We start from the raw sequence: 15,350 nt of genomic DNA, 5'->3' as shown, positions 1-15,350 counted from the left end.
ACACAGAGAGGACTAGAAGTTCTGCATAGGGAGTATGAGCAGCTAGGAGTTAAATTAAAAAGCAGAACCTCAAAGGTAATAATCTCTGGAAAATCAGAGAGAGATTAATGGTGACTCAAAGACTGGTATGGGAGAAAAGGGTTTCAATTCATGGGACACTGGCACCAGTGCTGGGAAAAGTGGGAGCTAGACCTAAACCTTCACCTGAACCGTGCTGGGACCAGTGTTCTGGCGAGTTGTATAAGTAGGCCAATAGAGAGAGCTTTTAAACGAATTAGTGGGGAAAGGGATCATGTGAGATGAGATGTGGTAAACGAAATGGAAACAACGAGGTAATAGAGGGTATCTATTTGGGTATGATGACCAGAGTGTGGAAGGAAGGGACAGAGCTTACAAACTTAAGAGTGCACCAGCAGATAAGGCCATAAGTCTGAAGTAATACTCCATTTAAGTAATACTCTTTTTTGTTCTTCCTGCCAAAGTGAACAACTTCACATTTTCCCACATTAAACTCCATTTGCCAGATCTTTGCCCACTCACTCAACCTATCTAAATCCATCTGCAACCTCCTCATGTCCTCTTCACAACATACTTTCCTACCAATCTTTGTGTCATCTGCAAATTTAGCTGCCAAGTCTTCACTTCCCACATCTAAGTCATTGATGTAAATCGTAAAAAGTTGAGGCACCAGTACAGACCCTGTGGGACTCCACTCGTCACAACCTGCCAATCAGAAAAAGACACATTTATGCATACTCTGTTTTCTGCCAGCCAGCCAATCTTCTATCCATGCTCATGTTACCCACTACACCATGCTTTTTTTATTTTCCGTAATAATCTTTGATGTGGCACCTTATCAAATGCCTTCTGGAAATCCAAGTACAGTATGTCTACAGGCTCCCCTTTATCCACTGCGTATGTTACTCCTTCAAAAAACTCCAATAAATTGGTTAAACATGATTTTCCTTTTACAAAACAAAACTCTTCCCCATTGCCTTGAGCTCTTCTAAGTGCCCAGCTATAACCTCCTTAATGATCGATTCTAATAACTTCCCCACGACAGACATCAAGCTAACTGGCCTATAGTTTCCTGTTTTCTGCCTCCCTCCCTTCTTGCATAGAGGGGTTATAATTGCTACTTTCCAATCTGATGGAACCTTTCCAGAATCTAGCTCATTTTGAAAAATTAACACCAATGTATCAACTACTTCATTAGCCACCTCTTTTACGACCCTAGGATGTAGTCCATTGGGACCTGGAGACTTGCCTGCCTGCAGCGCCATCAATTTGTTCAGTACTGTTTCCCTAGTGATTTCAATTTCACCAAGTTCCTTTCTCCCATTCACCTGATTTGCAGCTATTACTGGAATGTTTTTTTGTATGCTATATAGTGAACACAGAAGCAAAATATTTGTTCATTTCTTCCGCCATTTCCTTATTATCCACTATTAACTCCCCACTGTCACTCTCTAGAGGACCAACACTCACCTTACTTACTCTTTTCCTTTTTAAGTACCTATAGAAACTCTTTCTATCCATTTTTACATTTCTACCCAGCTTCCTCTCATACTCTAATTTCTTTCTCCTGATTAACCTTTTAGTCATTCTCTGCCATTCTTTATTTTCTGTCCAATCATCTATCCTGCCACTCATCTTTGTGGAGTTGTATGCTTTTTCCTTAAATTTGATGCTGTCCTTAACTTCTTTAGTTAACCACGGATGGTGAATCCACCCCTTAGAATTTTTCTTTATAGTGGGAATGTAATTATTCTGAATACTCCAAAATATCTAGTTAAATGTCTGCCAGTGCTTTTCTATTGATCTATCCTCTAGCCTAGTTTCCCAGTTCACTTCAGCTAGCTCAGTTTTCATCCCCACATAGTTGCCCTTATTTAAGTTTAAGATACTAGTCTTAGACACGCTCTTCTCCCTTTCAAACTGGAATTTTCAATCATATTGTGGTTGCTGCTACCTAGGGGTGCCTTTACTCTGAGGTCATTAATTAATCCTGTCACTTTACCCAATACCAAGTTTAATATAACCTGCTCTCTGGTTGGTTCCAGAACATGTTGCTCTAAGAGCACCTGATCCAGGCTACTACTGCCAATCTGATTTTTCCAGTTTATGAGTAGATTAAAATCACCCATGATTATTGCCGTCCCTTTATTACAAACACACAATATTTTCTCTTGAATACTTTGTCTTACACTGTGGCTACAGTTCGGGGGCCTGTAGACCATTCCTACTAATGACTTTTTCCCCCTGCTATTCCTTATATCTACCCAAACCGATTCTACATCCTGATCTCCTGAACTAAGGTCATCTCTAACTATTGCACCATTGCTCTCTTTGATTAACAGTGCTACCCCTCCTTTACCTAGCTTCCTATTCTTCTTGAATGTCATGTACCCTTCAATATTAAGGAACCAATCGTTGTCGTCCTGCAGCCACGTCTCCGTAATTGCTATCAGATCATATTTATTTACTTCAATGTGGGCCATCAATTCGTTTACTTTGTTATGAACGCTATGTGCATTCAGACAGAGAGCCTTCAGTTTTGTCTTTTTATTACCTTGTAACATCAAGTCTTGACTGTTGATGTATTCTTAGGTTTTTTCTGTCTGTCCCTTTCTGCCATTCTCTGACCCTCATTTCTCATATTATTATTTGATGCTCCACCTTGAATTGTTACCTCTACCCAAACTTGATCCCTCACCCTTCTTGTTTAGTTTAAAGCCCTCTCTACTTCCCTAGTTATGCGATTTGTGAAGACACTCGTCCTAGCACGGTTCAGGTGTAAGCCGTCCCAACGGTACAGCCCCCACTTTCCCCAGTACTGATGCCAGTGCCCCACAAACCGGAATCCACTTCTCCCACGCCAGTCTTTGAGTCACGCATTCGTCTCTCTAATCTTATTTGCCCAATGCCAATTTGCATGTGGCTCTGGATTATTACCTTTGAGGTTCTGCTTCTTAATTTGGTTCCTGGCTCCTAATGCTGATTTTGCAGAACCTCTTTCCTAGTTCTACCTATGTCATTGGTACCTAATATGGACCACGGCAACTGTACCCTCCCTCTCCCACTGCAAGTTCCTCTCCAGCAGATGTCCCGAACCCTGGCATTGGGCAGGCAACATAGCCATCTGGACTTTCACTCTTTGCTGCAGAGAACAGTGTCAATCCCCCGTCACTATACTATCCCCTACTACCACTACATTCCTTTTGGCTCCCTCCACTTGAATGGCTTCCTGTACCACAGCGCCATGGTCAGCCAGCTCATCTGCCTTGCAAACTTCACTTTCATCCGCACAGGTTGTGAGCACCTCAAGCCTGTTTGACAATTGCAAAGCCTGAGGCTCCTCCCCCACTGTCTGCTAGGTCCCATTATCTGCCTCACTGACAGTCACATCCTCCTGTCCCTCACTGCTGGCCAAAACAGATGACCCTATTCTAAGAGGTGTGACTGCCTTCTGGAACCAAGTATCCAGGTATTTCTCCCCCTCCCTTATGTTGCACAGTTACTGCATTTCGGCTCCCAGATCAATAATCCTGACCTGGAATTCCTCAAGCTGCTTACATTTCCTGCAGATGTGTTTGTCATGGATTGCCTTGGCGTCCAAAAGTTCCCACATCTCACAGCTGCAACACAACACCTGTCCCACCATTCAAACTTATGTTATTTAATTTACTTTAATTACTTTCTTCCTATGTATGCTACAATTTACTATGTTTATTGAATACTAGTACCACTGACAATTAAGGTTATACGCTTCTTAATTACAAGGTGTCTTTGCGCTCTTTTATCCTGTGTCTCCACTCTCCTTGCGCTCTTTTATCCTGTGTCTCTGCTCTACTCATGCTCTTTTATCCTGTGTCTCTGCTGCTCTCCTCGCGCTCTTTTATCCTGTCTCCGCCATTCTCCTCGCGCTCTTTTATCCTGTGTCTCCACCACTCTCCTCGAGCTCCTTTATCCTGTGCCTCCGCTCTCCTCACGCCAGAGATTGCAAAAATTGTAAAAAGACAGTTAAAGGCTCTGTATCTGAATGCACACAGCATTCAGAACAAAATGGATGAATTATTAGCACAGATAAAAATAAATTTGTATGACCTGATGGCCTCCTTGTCGCTGAAATGGCTAAGGATGAGGCCTGAATATTGAAAAGCATTTGACATTTTCAACACATAGGAAGCTAGGAAAAGGTAGTGGGGTAGCTCTGTTAATCAAGGATGTCATTAGTACAGTAATGAGAGATGACCTTAGCTCGAAAGAGCAAGATGTAGAATCAGCTCAGGTAGAGATAAGAAATAGGAAAGGTAAGAGGTCACTTGTGGGAGTAATTTATAGGCCACCTAACAGTAGTTACACTGTAGGGCAGAGCATATTAGAAGAAATAAATGGGGCATGTAAGAAAGGTACCGCAATAATCATGGGTGACTTTAATCTACATGTAGTGTGGACGAATCAGATTAGCAAAGGTAGCCTGGAAAATGAGTTCATAAGAGTGTATTCAGGGCAATTTGTTAGATCAGTATGTTCTAGGGCCAACCAGGGGGTAGGCTATTCTAAAGCTGGTAATGTATAATGAGAAAGGATTGGCCAATGACCTCATGGTAAAAGAGCCTCCAGACGACAACGATCGGCACATGATAGAAGTTCATGTTCAGTATGAACGGGAGAAGTGTGGGTTTAAGACTACTGCTTTAACCCTAAATAAAGGTAACTAAAAGAACGTGAAGGAAGAGCTGGCTAAAGTGAACCGGGAAATTGGGTTAAAAGGTAGAACAGTAGAGATGCAGTGGCAGACTATGAAGGAGATATTTAATAACTCTAAGTAAAGTTTATGAGAAAGTATGAGAATGAGAGAAAGCTAGCTAGTAATATAAAAACTGATAATAATAGTTTCTACAAGTATTTAAATAGTAAAAGAGTAACTAAAGCTAGTGTTGGTCCTCTAGAGAGAGAGAGTCTGGGGAATTGATAATGGAAAACAAGGAAATGGCGGAGGCGTTGAACAGGCATTTTGCATCTGTTTTCACTGCAGAAGGCTTAGGAAACTTCCTAAAGATACCTGAAAAAGAGGTGAAAGGGAGGGAACTTAAAACCACCATCACCAGGGAAACGGTGCTGGGAAAACTATTAGACCTAAAGGATGACAAGAGACCTGCATCCTAGGGCCTTAAAAGAGGTGGCTGTAGAGATGATAGAGGCATTGGTATAATCTTCCAAAATTCTTTAGATTCTGGAAGGGTTCCAACAGATTGGAAATTAGCAAATGTGACACCTCTATTCAAGAGAAGAGGGAGACAGAAAGCAGGAAACAATAGGCCAGTTAGCCTAACATCTGTCATAAGGATAAAAGCAAAATACTGCGGATGTTGGAAATCTGAAACAAAAACAGAAAATGCTGGAAAAACCCAGCAGGTCAAACAGCATTAGTGGAGAGAAAAACAGGGTTAAAGTTTCGAGCCTGTATGACTCTTCTTCAGAGCTGTCATATCTGTCAAAAGGAAACACATCTGTCATAAGGAAATTGGTAGAATCCATTTTTAAGGAGCTTATAAGACCATAAGATGTAGGAGCAGAAGTAGGCCATTCAGCCCATCAAATCTGCTCCACCATTCAATGAGATCATGGCTGATCTGCTAATCCTCAACTTCACTTTTCTGCCTTTTTCCGAAATATTTAGAAAATCATAATGAGATCATAATATGGTATTGTGAAAGGGAAATCACGTTTGACTAATTCATTAGAGTTTTTTGAGGAAATAACAAGCAAGGTGGATAAAGGGAAACCTGTAGTTGTGGTGTACTTGGATTTCCAAAGTCATTTGATAAGGTACCACATTAAAGATTACTACACAAGTTAAGAGCACATAGTGTAGGGGTAACTTGATAGCATGGATAAAATATTGGTTAGCTAACAGGAAGCAGGGAGTGAGGATAAATCGGTCTTTTTCAGGTTGGCAGGCTTTAACTAGTGGGGTGCCACAGGGATCAGTTGCTGGGGCCTCAATTATTTATAACCTATATCAATGACTTGGATGAAAGGACCGAATGTTTGCCAATGATACCAAGATAGGTGGGAAAGTTAGTTGGCAAGAGGAGGTAGAGAGACTGCAAAGGGATATAGACAGGTTAAGTCAGTGCACAAAAATTTGGCAAATGAAGCATAATGTGGGAAAAGTGAACTTGTCCACTTTGGCAGGGAGAATAGAAATATCATATTTAAATAGCAAGTGATTTCAGAATTCTACAGTATAGAGGGATCTGGGTATCCTGGTACATAAATCACAAAAAGTTGGTATAGAGGTACAGCAAGTGATTAGGAAAGCAAATGGAATGCTGTCGTTTATTGCAAGTGGAATGGAATATAAAAGTAGGGAGGTTTTACTGCAGCCGGAGAGTCTTGGTGATATCACATCTGGATTACTTTATAGAGTTTTGGTCTCCTTATTTGATAAAGAATATAATTTGCATTAGAAACAGTTCAGAGAATGTTCACTTGACTCATTCCTGGAATGACGGGCTTATCTTGTGAAGAAAGATTGAACAGGTTGGGCCTATATCCATTGGAGTTTAGAAGAATGAGAGGTGATCTTATTTAAACATATAATATCCTGAGGGGACTTGATAGGATGGACACAGGGAGCATGTTAACTCTTGTGGGGAGACCAGAACTAGGGGCCACAGTTTAAGAATAAGAGGTCTCCCTTTTAAAACGGAGATGAAAATAATTTTTTTCTCTCAGAGGGTCATTAGTGTGTGGAATTCTCTTCTCCAGAAAGCAGTGGAGACTGGGTCATTGAATTTATTCGAGGCTGAGTTAAATAGATTTCTGATACAAAAGGGAGTCAAGGGTTATGGGGGGCAGACAGGAAAGTGGAGTTGAGACCACAACCAGATCAGCCATGATCTTATCAAATGGTGGAGCAGGCTCAAAGGGCTGAATGGCCCATTCTTGCTACTAAGTCCTATGTTCCTAACCAGGTCAATAATTTGCCTTCAATTCTGAATACTTTAATTTTAGCCAATAGTCTCTTAGGTGGAACTTTATCCAATCCCCTGAGGAATTGCCATGGAGAAAGCAATAGGGAACCACAGACTCCCCCAGCACCCAGGTAACTCAAAAAAGGCACAAGGCTTGAACGTATTCCTTTTGTTTGCAGAAAACGGGTCCCTATGTATGAATGCATGTTAATTCTATCAAGCATAAATGGGGCACATTACAAGCTCAACTAATTATTTTAAATTGCTTGTAAGTGCCATTTGCGCACCCAGGATTGTTCAGCAAATACTGCCCAATTACAGAATCACATCTAACAGCAAACTTTTTCTCTGGGTTTTGTAAGCGGGGGCTGGTTGAGTACGGTGTGTATTTTGTCTGTTATGAATAACCAAAGTAACATGCTGTTTGATTCGATTTGCAATTTTCTGGTCAGGCGATGATTCTTGAACTGAGCATACTTTGAAAGATTATGGCTAAAGCATCTGCAATTTCCTCACCTACCTCCTTTAAATCCCTAGGCTGGAAACCATCAGGTCCCAGGAATCTGTCGATCTTTAGTACCGTTATTTTTTCTAATATTGGATTCTTACTTATGTTAATTTAATGAGTTTCAGTCCAAGATTCATTATTAGTTTCTCTGAAAAATCAGGCATAGTATCCTTTCCCTCTACTGTGATGACTAACACACAGTAATTGGGGACAAGTCTGACATTTCCTTACTTTAATTTGCAATATTACCAGCATGTTTTTAAAAGGCTAAGTTAAGGTTATATTCTCCTTAATGACCATTTTAGTTCTAATATAATTGGAAAAAAAGTGTCAATCTTGATGTATCTTAAAAGTTTATTTTCAGATTGTCTTTGCCTTGCTTTCCTGGTCCAGGTCCCTTGGATCTACACTATTCTTTTAACTTCTGTATGCCTTTTTTTTTTTAGTTTTATGGCTTTTTGTCATCTCATGTCTGTTTTCACAAGATTCATAAGAATGCATAGGAAGACATTCAGCCAATTATGTCTGTACCAGTTCTCTACAAGAACTACTCAGCTAGTCCCACTCCCCCCAGCCTTTCCCCTACCCCTGCAAATCTTTTCTCTTCAAGTGCACATTCAATTCCCTTTTGAAAACCACAATTGAATCTGCCTCCATTACATTCTCAGGCAGTGCATTCCAGATCCCAACCACTCACTGCATAAAAATGTTTTTCCTCATGTTTCCATTACTTCTTTTGCCAATCATCTTAAATGTATGTTCTCTGGTTTCCCTTAGCCAATGGGAACAGTTTCTCTCGATTCACTCTGTCTACACTGCTCATGATTTTGAACAACTCGATCAAATCTCCTCTCAGCCTTCTTTTCTTGAAGGGGAACAACTCCAGCTTCTCCAATCTATCCATGTATCTAAAAGTCTCCCATTCTTGGAACCATTCTCATAAATATTTTTTGAACATTCTCTAAAGCTTTCATATCCTTCTTAAAGTGCGATGCTGAGAATTAGGTGCGATACTTTAGTTGACGCTGAACTAGTCTTTTATAAAGGTTCATCATAACTTCCTGGCTTTTATACTCTGTTCTTCTATTTATAAAGCCCACGATCCTGTATTCCTTTTGAACCACTTTCTTAACCTGTCCTGCCACCTTCAGCAATTTGTGTACATAACTTCCCAGGTCTCTCTTCCCACATCTCTTTTAGAACTATGTTCTTTAGCTTATATTGTGTGTCATCCTTGCTATAAAAATTATCACCTCGTATTTTTTCACATTAGATGTCATCTGTCATGTGACTACCCATTCCACCAGCCTTGCTATGTCTTCTTGAAGCCTCTTCTCAGTTCATAATGCTTTCAAGTTTTTTCACCTCTGCAAAATCTGAAATTGTGCCCTACATACCTAAGCCATTAATATAAATCAAGAAAAGCAGTGGTCCTGTGGGAAAGCTCACTGTATACCTTCCTCCAGCCCATGGAACAGCTGTTCATCGCTACTGTCTGTTTCCCATCAGCCAACCTCATGCCCATGCTGCCACTGTCCCTTCAATTATGCTGGTAAGCTTATTATGTGGCATTTATCAAACGTCTTTTGTAAATCAATGTATACCACATTAACTGCATTACCCTCATCAACCTTCTCTGTTACCTCATCAAAAAACACAATCAAGTTAGTTAAAAACAAATTACCTTTAACTGCTGGTTTTCTGAAATTATTCCACCCTTGTCCAAGTGATTGTTAATTTTGTCCTGGAATATCAATTCTAAAAGTTTTCCCATAACAGAGTTTAAACTGACTGCTCTGTAGTTGCTAGGTTTATCCTCATACCCCTTTTTGAACAAGGCTGTAACATTTGCTCCCAATGTGGTTTCCTCTACATTGGAGAGACCAAACGCAGACTGGGTGACCGCTTTGCAGAACACCTTCGGTCTGTCCGTAAGCATTACCCAGACCTCCCTGTCGCTTGCCATTTCAACACTCCACCCTGCTCTCATGCCCACATGTCCGTCCTTGGCTTGCTGCATTGTTCCAGTGAAGTTCAACGCATACTGGAGGAACAGCACCTCATCTTCCGACTAGGCACTTTACAGCCTTCCGGACTGAATATTGAGTTCAACAATTTTATATCTTGAACTCTCTCCTCCATCCCCACCCCCTTTCCGTTTTTTCCCCCTCCTTTTTGTTTTTTCCAATAATTTATATCTATTTTTCTTTTCCCACCTATTTCCATTATTTTTAAATGTATTTCCATCCATTGTTTTATCTCTACCGTTTAGCCTTTTTAGATTCCTTCACCCCACCCCACCACCACTAGGGCTATCTGTACCTTGTTTGTCCTGCTTTCTACCCTTAATTAGCACATTCCTTTAGATAATATCACCACCTTCAACACCTCTTTGTCCTTTTGTCTGTGACATCTTTTGGTTATCTCCACCTATCACTAGCCCTTTACCTAGCTCTTCTTGTCCCAACACCACCACCCCCCCTTAAACCAGCTTATATTTCACCCCTTTCCTATTTTTACTTAGTTCTGTTGAAGGGTCATGAGGACTCGAAACATCAACTGTGCTCTTCTCCACCGATGCTGCCAGACCTGCTGAGTTTTTCCAGGTATTTTTGTTTTTGTTATATAGACGTGAGGAATAACTTTTTTTATGCAGCAAGTGGTAGTGAACTGGAACTTGCTGCTTATGTGTGTGGTGGAAGCGGAGGCGATGAACGACTTCGAAGGGAACTTGAATGGGAACCTGAAGGAAATAAACTTGCAAGGCTACGGGGAAAGGATGGGGGAATGGGAGCGATTGGAACACTCTACAGAGAGCTGCCATGTGCTCAATGGCCTGAATAGCATCCTTCTATGCCCTGGCTCTAATAGCATATTCAGATGAAGCTATTTGTACCTACAGTGCGCCAAATGTAATTACCATGCTTTGTCCATTTACATACAGGCACTGTGAATCTAATTTAGGCCTTAATTTCTCCTTCTTAGTCTGACTGCACCTAATACCTTACTATTTCTTAATCTAGTGTGGTGTCTCCCAATCATTTGTGCACCTTGTTTCTCCTTTCTAATGCCACATCCTGGTGTCTGTCCCTTTGCTAAGTTAATTTCAACCTTCCTCAACAGAGCTCTTGCCCCTTAGGGGCATATACTGCTCAGGCATTAAGGTTCGTTCTTTTTTGAATGCCTCAGTATTCATCTGGAATTTTACCCAATAACAGTTTTGACCTGTTTGCTCATCATCAGTCTCTGTCTCTTCTCATTCAAATTAGCCCTACCAAAATCCAGAATTTTAGTAACTGTTAGGTTTCTACTTTTCACACCTAACATTGAGTTTGATCATATTAAGATTACTATTAGAAAAATGTACCTTTACTATTGGATTACTAAGTCTGGTTCATTACTCAGTACAAAATCTAATGCGCTCTTGTTGGTTCTAGAGCATATTGCTCCAGGAAACTATCCTTTACGCACTCAAGAAATACACTATCTTTCTGACCTGAGTTGATTTGCTCTTCCCAAACTATATGAAAATTGAAATCTCCCATTAGAACAACTACACTTTTGCTACAAGCCTCTCTAGTCTCTAAATTAATACATTCTACCACTTTATTGCTGTATCAGGAGGCCTGCAGACAACTCCCAGTAGAGTTTTAAGTTCTTTCTTATTCCCCAATTCTGACCATAGAGCCTCTGCTGATTGTTTTCCCTTATTGGTAAGACTGCACATAGAGTGCTGCGTACAGTTTGGTCTTCTTATTTAAGGAAGGATATGCTTGTATTGGAGGCAGTTCAGAGGAGGTTCACTAGGTCGTTTCCTGGGATGGAGAGGTTATGAGGAAAGGTTGAGCAGCTTGGGCCAATACTCATTGGAATTTAGAAGAATGAGAAATGATCTTATTGCAACATATAAGATTCTGAGGGCGCTTGACAGGGTAGATACCCATGGGGGAATTTAGAACTATGGGGCATGGTTTCAAATTAAGGGGTTGAAGACAGAGATGAGGAAGAATTTGTTCTCTCAAGGGTCGTTAAACTTTGGAAATCTATACCCCAAATAGCAAGGGAGGCTGGGTGATTGAATATATTTAAGGCTGAGCTAGACAGATTTTTGTTCTACAAGGGACTCAAGGGTTATGGGGGGCAGGCAGGAAAGTGGAGTTGAGGCCACAATCAGATCCGCCATGATCTTATTGAATGGCAGAACAGGCTCGAGGGGTCAAAACGCCTATTCCTGCTCCTATTTCTTAAGTTATGAATCTTGCTGTGCATGGATTGGCTGCTGTGTTTCAGTACATTACACCAGTGACTTCATTTCAAAAATACTTCATTGGTTATTAAAGCGCAATGGGAGGTCCTGATGTTGTGGCATAATTGCAAGTCCTTTTCTTTCCTCTTTCCTTATATGTCATTGCATCATCTAAAAATGACATCTGTACACAAGTACTTGGTTTCCCTTTAATAAGGCAGTTTTGCACTGTTTTCTGAGATCACTTGGTCTTAATTCAATTTTGGATTTGCCTACTACATACATCCCTCAGGATGCTAAACTTTCCTCTTCATGTCCTGTGTCTTAGACAGAGCTTATGAAGAGCTTCCTTAAACAGAAGTATACTGTAGTGCTTCTGTAATAAGTCCCAAGATCTTCTCAAAGCACTGAATTGCTGATTGTTCTGCTATGGGTTTGACCTGGTCTTCAAGCGCCCTCTGTTGTGTAACTGAGGAATTCTCACAGAAGTACTTCACTTCTAATGGAATTTTTACTTTGCTACCAGATCACGGAAGGGTACTGCAATACTGATAACCCTGCATACACTCATTACGAAGCCAATGACATCTGCCATGTACCAAATGCCTGCTGTATGATGAACTGGCTACTGGGTCACAATACCAGGACACGTGACAGAAAGCTATGAAGGTTGCAGACTTCGACCTAGACAACTGAGAGACAGTTGCCGACAGGCAGTTCATCTGGAGGCTGACTGTTCAGAGGAGCATCAGAAGAGTTGAGAAGAAACAGAAAGCTCAGCTGGCTAAGAGGGCCCAGAGTAAGCAGAGCCCATGAATCCTGCACTTTCTCAGTCTTCATCTGCAGCAAATGCAGCAAAGACTGCCATGCTAAAGTGGGACACCTTCCAAGCAATGTTTAACAGAGTTAACCACCAAGACACAAACCATCGTCTAAATGCACCACGGTACGAGTTCAACTAATTATCTTAAATTGGTTGTTAGAATAGCTTTTAGCACACTCAGGATTGTTCAGCAAGTGCTGCCCAATCACAGAATCACATCTAACAGACATTTTAGAAATAGCTGTTTGGTAGTACAGAACTTGGTTATTGCTGAAAAAAAAGACTAATCTAAGCTTTTTGTCTTGCACTCATCAGGACAGCTTGCAGACAGAAAGAACATGTACACACATCACCTGTTTCAACTAAATAAAATAAGTGGTAAAAACAAAAAGCTAAAAGCTACTGCGGATGCTGGAAATCCAAAACAAATAAAATAGTGGCAGTTTCATGAGTCACTGGGGACAGTGCGCTGCAATATCAAGCCCACTGCTCCCTGAACCGCGACAAATGTGAAAAAGTTTGATCAACCCATCTAAGGTTAACTGAATACGAGCACCAGGTTTGCAAACTTAATAAGTAAATAGCTGTTCATTGATCAAATTGTCTTTAACCAGTGGCAAAAGAAAGAAATATGAACTGCTAATTTCTAACTTTATAACCTAAACTCTACCCCTTCTTAAATCCTTATACACACACACACATGACACATAAGACACACTAAAAACATGGATTTTAAGGGTGGGATAAAACAGTTCAATAGCACCAATTCTGGAATACAGGATTTGATGGGTTGATTTTGATCGATGTCTTCCAAATTCCTTCAGTTCTTGTTGATGACATGAGGTGGTCTCCCAGCACTCTCAGTATTTAGTTCACTGGTTGAGCACTTGCCTTTCAATGCCTCTAACAGTGATTTTCCCCTTTGCCTCTTGACAGGGGTTTTCAGAGAGAGAGCAGGTTATAGAATTATGAGGAGGAAAAGCCAGCTAGCAATTATTGTGGAATTACAGGAGAAAGAGGTTTTAGATCTTGTTCCTTTCAGGCTAGGAGCTATTCTGCTGCACTGCTCTCAAACAAAACCTGGTCACCTGATCAGGAACCAATTAAAATGCTATTGCCAGGCAGCTCCCTTAGTCCAGGACTCCTTTCTGGCACCATCCTGTCTTTCATGGCACACTCTGTTCCAGGACTGCAACATTATATATATATATATATATCTCATATATACGTTCCAGTGGGCATGTCTTTCAAACTGCAGCCATTGTAATTTTAATCCACAGTCCAACAGAAAATAAAAAGTTATGTTCTTTACAACAGTCCAACAGAAATAAAAAGATATGTTCCTTACAACAGCCATTCATTGACTCAGTCCTCAGAGTAATGCCTTGACCAATCAGGGTCAAGCTGCCTGGTTTAAATTTCAACAATGTTTGGCAGTTAACTATCAGTCACCATCACTGGTGCATTCTCTATGGCAATGCCACTTGCCAACCAATCAGCACTCTCTTCACACACATTATAAATTGTTGTTTTCCTCCTTATATTGGTAATCTTGTGAGGTATCCTGATAAGTGCAAGACAAAAAGCTTAAGAAATGTCTCTTTTTTCAGCAATACTCAAGTGGACGTTTTGTTTTGAGTTTTGCAAGCATGGGCTGGTTGAGTATGGTCTGTATTCTGCCTATTACGAATAACTGAAGGAACATGGCATTGCACCAGAATTACAATGCTAATGCAATGCCAGGTACACAGGCCGTATGTCCTAACGATTGGCTGATCAAATCAAACAGCATGTTCCTTCAGTTATTTGTACTAGGTAACCACTGGCAATGTCTTGGCCAATCAGAGTCAACTTGTCAACCAATCAACACCCTTTTCTCCTGTAGTATACATTATGATCGTTTGGAATTTGGCACTCTTGCATTTCTCCTGGTGAGCGTAAGATGAAAAACTTTGGCAACATGTCCCTCTTTTCAGCAATATTCAAGTTCTGTACCACCAAGCAACTGACTGGATTAAATGTTTCCCATTGTTGTTCTACACCGTCATTTCCCATTTTATTTTCCCAAGTTTTATTCTCAAAATCAGCTTTTCTCCAATCTTATAACTTGGTTTTCGTCATAATTATGTCTTCTCTATCATCATCTTAAACTGTATTATATTATGGTCACAATTGCCCAGATGTTCCATTCTTTTACTTCTCTTATCTGGTCAGGTTCGTTCCCCATCAAGTCCATTCCAAGTATTGACCAGGTTGTGTGAAGATGGTTTTCCAGCCATCAGTCTTAAACTTGTCCTCTACAAATTTGAACAGCTGTCCTCTACTCTCACCAAATAATTTTAACAACCCAGGTTAAATAGAGTCATAGAGGTTTACAGCATAGAAAAAGGCCCTTCGGCCCATCGGGTCTGCGCCAGTCAAACAAGTACCTAACTATCCTAATCCCATTTTCCAGCACTGGGCCCATAGCCTTTTATGCCATGACATCGCAAGTGCACATCCAAATACTTCTTAAATGTTATGAGGGTTTCTGCCTCAGCCGCCCTTTCAGGCAGTGAGTTCCAGATTCCCACCACCCTCTGGGTGAAAAAAATGCTTCCTCACATCCCCTCTAAACCTCCTGCCCCTTACCTTAAATCTATGCCCCCTGGTTATCGATCCCTCCACCAAGGAGAAAAGTTCCTTCCTGTCTACCCTATCTATGCCCCTCATAATTTTATACACCTCAATCATGTCTCCCCCCCCACCCCCCCAATCTCCTCTGCTCCAGGGAAAATAACCCCAGTC

The 15,350-nt window shown here is 40.9% G+C and overlaps 1 protein-coding gene across 2 annotated transcripts in view; it reads right to left on the bottom strand.

The window, feature by feature from the left end:
• The window catches only part of dhx30 (DEAH (Asp-Glu-Ala-His) box helicase 30), a 125,440-nt gene that overhangs the window by 50,003 nt on the left and 60,087 nt on the right, over positions 1–15,350 (bottom strand). The window lies entirely within an intron of this gene.

Source organism: Cetorhinus maximus, chromosome 4 (assembly GCF_964194155.1).
Source record: "Cetorhinus maximus chromosome 4, sCetMax3.hap1.1, whole genome shotgun sequence".
NCBI lineage: Eukaryota > Metazoa > Chordata > Chondrichthyes > Lamniformes > Cetorhinidae > Cetorhinus > Cetorhinus maximus.
Note: the sequence above shows the minus strand (reverse complement) of the source record. Positions and strands in the feature narration are given on the sequence as shown.